At 40.8% G+C, this 6,499-nt stretch overlaps 1 protein-coding gene across 1 annotated transcript in view; it reads right to left on the bottom strand.

Moving 5' to 3' along the window:
* Nucleotides 1-4,594, bottom strand: part of Lrrd1 (leucine rich repeats and death domain containing 1) — a 33,555-nt gene extending 28,961 nt beyond the window's left edge. Inside the window, exon 1 of the mRNA XM_005371774.3 lies at nt 4,337-4,594. The gene's annotated coding sequence lies outside the window, so the exon portion shown is untranslated. The remainder of the gene's footprint in view (nt 1-4,336) is intronic.
* Nucleotides 4,595-6,499: the final 1,905 nt, after the last annotated feature.

Below are 6,499 nucleotides of genomic sequence, written 5' to 3'. Positions count from 1 at the left end.
AAAAAAAAATAAAAAAATAAAAATCCCACCGGGAGGCAAAAAAAAAAAAAAGATTTAATAAGAAAAAAAAAAATACTGGTAAACCAAATCCAAGAAAACAACAAAAAAATAACCCATTACGATCAAGTAGGCTTTAAGGGCTTGTTCAACATACGAAAATCTATCAATGTAACCCATCATATAAATAAACTGACAAGAAAAAAACCATATAATCATTTCATTAGATGCTGAAAAAGCATTTGACAAAATTGAACACCCCTTTATGATAAAGGCTTTGGAGAGGTTAGGGATACAAGGATCATATCTAAATATAATAAAAGCAATATACAGCAAACCAACAGCTAATATCAACTTAAATGGAGAGAAACTCAAAGCCATTCCACTAAAATCAGGAACAAGACAAGGCTGTCCACTCTCACCATATTTCTTCAACACAGTGCTTGAAGTTCTAGCAATAGCAATAAGACAACATAAGGAGATCAAGGGGATTCAAACCAGAAAGGAAGAAGTCAAACTTTTGTTATTTGCAGATGATATGATTGTGTACATCAGTGACCCCAAAAACTCTTTCAAAGAACTCCTACAGCTGAAAAGTACCTTCAGTGATGTGGCAGGATACAAGATCAACTCAAAAAAAATCAGTATCCTATACACAAAGGATAGAGAAGCAGAGAGGGAAATCAGAGAACCTTCACCTTTCACGATTGAAGAGGATACCAGAAAATGAAAGGACCTCTCATGCCCTTAAATGGGTAGGATCAACAAAGTAAAAATGGCAATTCTATCAAAGGCAATCTATAAATTCAACAAAATCCCTATCAAAATCCCAACAAAATTCTTCACAGATTTTGAGAGAACAATAATCAACTTTATATGGAAAAATAAAAAGCCCAAGATAACTAAAACAATCCTATACAATAAAGAAACTTATGGAGGTATTACCATCCCTGACTTCAAACTCTATTACAGAGCTACAGTAATAAAAACAACTTGGTATTGGCATAAAAACAGAGATGTCCACCAATGGAATTGAATAGAAAACCCAGATATTAACAGACAAACCTATGAACACCTGATTTTCGACAAAAGAGATAAAATTATACAATGGAAGAAAGAAAGCATCTTCAACAAATGGTGATGGCATAACTGGATGTCAACCTGTAGAAGAATGAAAATAGATCCATATCTATCACCATGCATAAAACTCAAGTCCAAATGGATTAAAGACCTCAATATAAATCTGACCACACTGAATCTGATAGAAGAGAAAGTGGGAAGTACTCTACAACATATGGGCACAGCAGACCACTTCCTGTAGATAACCCCAGTAGCAGAGTCAACAAGAGCTACATTGAATAAATGGGACCTCCTGAAACTGAGAAGCTTCTGTAAATCAAAGAACATTGTCATTAAGACAAAAAGGCATCCTACTGAATGGGAGAAGATCTTCACCTACCTCGCATCAGACAAAGGTCTAATCTCCAAAATATATAAAGAACTCAAGAAACTGGACATTAAAATGTTAATTGGGTTACAATTAAAAAAATGGAGTACTAAACTGAAAAGAGAATTCTCATCAGACAAAGTTCAAATGGCCAAAAGACACTTAAGGTCATGCTCAACCTCCTTAGCGATCAGGGAAATGCAAATCAAAACAACTTTGAGACCTGTCAGAATGGCTAAAATAAAAAACCAATGATAGCCTATGCTGGAGTAACAGTAACATTCATCCATTGCTGGTGGGAATGCAAACTTGTGCAACCATTTTGGAAATCAGTGTGGCAGTTTCTCAGGAAATTGAAAATCAATCTACCTCAGGATCCAGCAATACCACTCTTGGGAATATACCCAAGAGATGCCCAATCATACTACAAAAGCATTTGTTCAACTATGTTCATAGCAGCTTTATTTGTAATAGCCAGAACCTGGAAACAACCTAGATGCCCCTCAATGGAAGAATGGATAAAGAAAGTGTGGAATATATACACATTTGAGTACTACTCAGCGGTAAAAAAATAATGACATTTTGAATTTTGCATGCAAATGGATGGAAATAGAAAACACTATCCTGAGTGAGATAACCCAGACCCAAGAAAGATGAATATGGTATGTACTCACTCATTAGTGGACTCTAGCCATAAACAAAGGGCATTAAGCCTATAGTTCACAAGCCTAGAGAAGCCAAATAACAAGGTGAACCTAAAGAAAAACATATATAGATCCTCCTGGAAATTGGAAGCAAACAAGATCGCTGGGCAAAAGCTGGGAGCATCGGGATGGAATTAGGGGTAAGGGTGGAGTTGGGGGAAGGGGAGAGGGGGAGAGAAAAGGGAGAAGGGAGAGCCTGGGGAGAGCTTGGGGGAGTGGGAGGGTGGAGATAGCTGAAGGGTGGATTAGGAGCAGGGAAGAAGATATCTACATTAAGGGAGCCATTTTAGGGTTGGCAAGAGACTTGGCTCTAGAGGGGATCCCAGGTGTCCACGGGGATCCTTGTGCAGCAGAAGAGAGGGTGCCTGAACTGGCCTTGCTTCACTATCACACTGATGATTATCTCGAATATCACCATAGAATCTTCGCCCGGATGGAGATAGAGACAAAGATCCTCATCAGAGCAAAGGACTGAGCTCCCAAGGTCCAGTTGAAGAGCAGAAGGAGGGAGAAGATGAGCAAGGAAGTCTGGACTGCGAGGGGTTGGTCCACTCATTGAGACAGTGTGCCTGATCTAATGGGAGCTCACCAAATCCAGCTGGATCTGGACTGACCGAGCACGTGATCAAACCAGACTCTCTGAATGTGGCTGACAATGGGGGTTGACTGAGAAGCCATTGATAAAGGCACTCGGACTTGTTTCTACTGCATGTACTGGCTTTTTGGGACCTAAGTCTATTTGGTTGCAAAGCTTCCTAGGCCTGGATGTAGAGGGGAGGGCCTTGGACTTCCCACAGGGCAGGGTTCCCTGCCCTCTCTTAAGGAGGGATGGGGAGGAAGGAGGGTGAGTGGGGGAGCGGGAGGGGAATGGGAGGAAGTGTAAATTTTTGAATGAAAAAAAAAAAAACCAAACAAACAAGGACTGAAGTGTCTCTGTGTAAGGATAAGTGAGCCAGAGGCCAAAAGTCTCCATGGGTCTAAATTAGGTCAAGTGGCTAACTCTGAACCAATGACTGTGGCCAGGGACTGAAATAACGCTTTTTAGATTGTGCTACATGGTTCAGCCTAAGCCCAAGGTAGCATCCACTTCCGCTAAATCACAAATGCTATAGACTCTTTTGTATAGAGCAGTGGTTCTCAACCTTCCTAACGCTGTGACCCTTTAATACAACCCTCTTGTTGTGGTGTCTCCAACCATAAAATCACTTTATTTGCTTCTTCACAGCTTCATAATTATAAAAATGTATTTGAGAAAATTTCCGTTCTTCATAACATAGGAATTGTAATGTAAAGTTCTGTGTTTTCTGATGATTCTTAGGTGACCCCTGTGAAAGGGTCATTCACCCTCAAGTGAGGTCTTGAACCACAGGTTGAGAACCACTGGTATAGAGGAACAGGCAACCCTGCAGGAAAATCAGGTGCTGGAAAAGAAAATAAGATGTCTTCTACAGCTTGTTAGGGTAACAATTGGCAATCTCAGTCACATGCTTTATTCCCAGGGTCTGGGGATGACACTGAGAGTTTAGTACATGGTATCATTTTCCAATAAGGTATACACTAGCAACATGTAGCTATTTCAGTGGAAATTAAGTAAAATACAAGTCATCTCTTTAGTCACGGCCATATTTCCGGTGTTTAATAGCCACATGTGACTGGTGACTAATGCTACCTGCACACACTAGTCTACACTAGAAGTGTAGAATGCTGTTTCATTATGGTATTGAACCAGGTTATTTGGAAACAAATACCTAAAAAAAAATTATTTTTTTTTAAATAACTAACTGAAAAGGATTCAGTTGAAGGAGTTGCCATCAGTGATCCAGGAACATAGCTTGGCTAGTAAAGGTGTTTTCTGCCAAGCCTGACAACAAGCGTTCCATGCCCGGAACCCACACAGCGCAAGGAGACAGCCTAAGAAGTCTTCCGCAACTTGCCTTCTGACCTCCACATGTGAGGCCCCCATGCCCTGAGCTCCTCCCTTTCTGCACATGTATTCTTTTCCACACAGGTTGTAAAAGCTGAAATATACAGCTAAATAAAATTCTAAAAATGTATTGGAGAAAATCTCTACTCCCATGGGCATTAAGTTCTATTTTAAAACACATTGCCAATCAGATAAGCAAACACAAATCCAAACTGTTTGAACAAGTATTAGTAAAGTTAAAGATACAAGAGAATTGTTACCTACCTGAAAGATGTGGACATTCAGATGACCACAGGACTTTGTCACAGAAAGCGACATCAACAGTTGCTTCCACGGGTGTGAGAAGAAGAGCGCTGAGCGGCGGCTAAAGCAGCGTGGGACAGAATGCAAACACTAGAAACGGCAGGCTGGGAACATGAAGGGAGGAGGATGTTCGGGGCTGCAAACGTGGCAGTAGGTGGAGACAGGAATCGAACCTGGCCTTGGCTGAACGCTGCTAGATAAGTGCCCCACCTCTGCACCAGGGTCGACAGGGGCCCCGCCTACGCACCCGGGTAGACGGGGCCCGCGCTTGCACGCAGCGAATGTCTGCGATTGTGGCGACTGAGGCAGCGCAGGCTCAGCGTGTCCTGTCTCCCTCAAACGTTTGTGAGCTGGCTGTGGTCGCACAGAGCGACCAGAAGGCTGGGCCCTGCTGTCATTCAGCTCCCCAGTGACGGCGGGCTGTTTGCTGGTTGACTGTCCCCTCTTTGGGAGATCTCGCAGCCTGCCGCTACTAATCTGATTTAGGTGGTCTGAGCTGAGCGTTGGGATAGCATATAACTTATCTAATAATTTTCTTTGACTAAGTGGAATTTGGACACTTACATATTTCTATTAAACCTTTGTATTTTTTAAAAAAGTTTTTTAACTTGTACAAAACTGCTTCTTTTAAAAATTGTGTTTTAAATTTATGTGTAGTTAGATTATCTGTGATCCAATCTGTATTTTGATAATATAATATACTATTTTAATCACCAGAATAATCTTCACTTTCCCTCAAATCCTTCACACTTCCCTTTATGTCCCCATGTTCTCCCACACCCGTCCTTAACGTATAGAAACCGCTATGCCTTCTGCTCTGTAGTTTTATCTTTCTCAGAATGTTCTCGAAAAGGAATACTATATTGTCTGAGTCTGGCTTGTTCAGTTAGTGTATTGGAGCTTTGTGTTGTTCAACGGCTTATTTCTTTTTGAGTAGTATTTCATTGTATGGGTATATCTGAGTTTGCTCATTTCACCGACTAAAAGATATTTGGGAAGTTATGAGTAAATATGGTTCCTAGTGAAAATCTATCATTTGATAAAACCCATAGAGATAATAGCATTAGAGGGGGAATACCCCACATTATATAATCCTATATATAGGATGAAAGCTATATATGACTCATAGCAAACACAATACTCAATGGAGAAAAACCGAGGCACTTCTATTAAAATCAAGCTGCCCACTCTCCACTCTCATTTAAAACAGTCTGAGGTTCAACATACAGCAACATGAGAAAAGAAGAAAATAAAAAAGGCACAAATGTGAAACAGAGTCTAAGTTTCCCTGTCTACTGGTGATACAATAGTACAGAAAGAAACCCTAAAAATAACACCAATTAGAGCTGACACATACTTTCAGCAAAGTAGGGTGTACAAAACAAAAATCCACAGCCATTCAACATACCAATGGCACACTGAGAGGAATCAGGGAATTGACAATAGTCAGAAAAAGGAGGTTCAGAGGAAACACTCCCAGATGGAAAGCCCTCCCATGCTAATGAGTCAGAATTAAAGCTGTGAAAGTGACCATTTTACTAAGTAATCTACAGAACCAATGCTATTCCACTCAAAATTCTCATGCCATTCTTCAGAGACAAACAAAAAATTCTTAACAGTGATATAGAAGTATAAAAGATCCCAGACATCCAAAGCAAAAATAATCCCTGAGGCATTACCAGGTATGGTGCCTTAGTTATTGTTTTATTGCGGTGAAGAGATACCATGATCAAGGCAATTTATGTGCTGTGGAATATTATTTTAAGGTGTGTTGCTTTTGTTTATGTTGCATTTGTTTAACTCTGTGAAGTTGTTATTCTTTGCCTGTCTAAATCACTTGATGATCCAATAAAGAGGTGAAAGGCCATTAGCAAGGACCAAGAAAGGATAGGTGGGGCTGGCAGGCAGAGAGTATAAACAGAAGGAGAAATCTGAAAGGGGAGAAGTAGCAAGATAGAACAATGAGTAGAAGCCGGGCGGTGGTGGCGCACGCCTTTAATCCCAGCACTCGAGAGGCAGAGGCAAGCGGATCTCTGTGAGTTCGAGGCCAGCCTGGTTTACAAGAGCTAGTGCCAGGACAAGCTCCAAAGCTACAGAGAAACCCTGTTTCGAAAAACTAAAAAA

Source organism: Microtus ochrogaster, unplaced genomic scaffold, assembly GCF_000317375.1.
Source record: "Microtus ochrogaster isolate Prairie Vole_2 unplaced genomic scaffold, MicOch1.0 UNK126, whole genome shotgun sequence".
NCBI lineage: Eukaryota > Metazoa > Chordata > Mammalia > Rodentia > Cricetidae > Microtus > Microtus ochrogaster.
The sequence above is the reverse complement of the archived record's forward strand: the minus strand, read 5'-3'. Positions and strand labels throughout refer to the sequence as shown.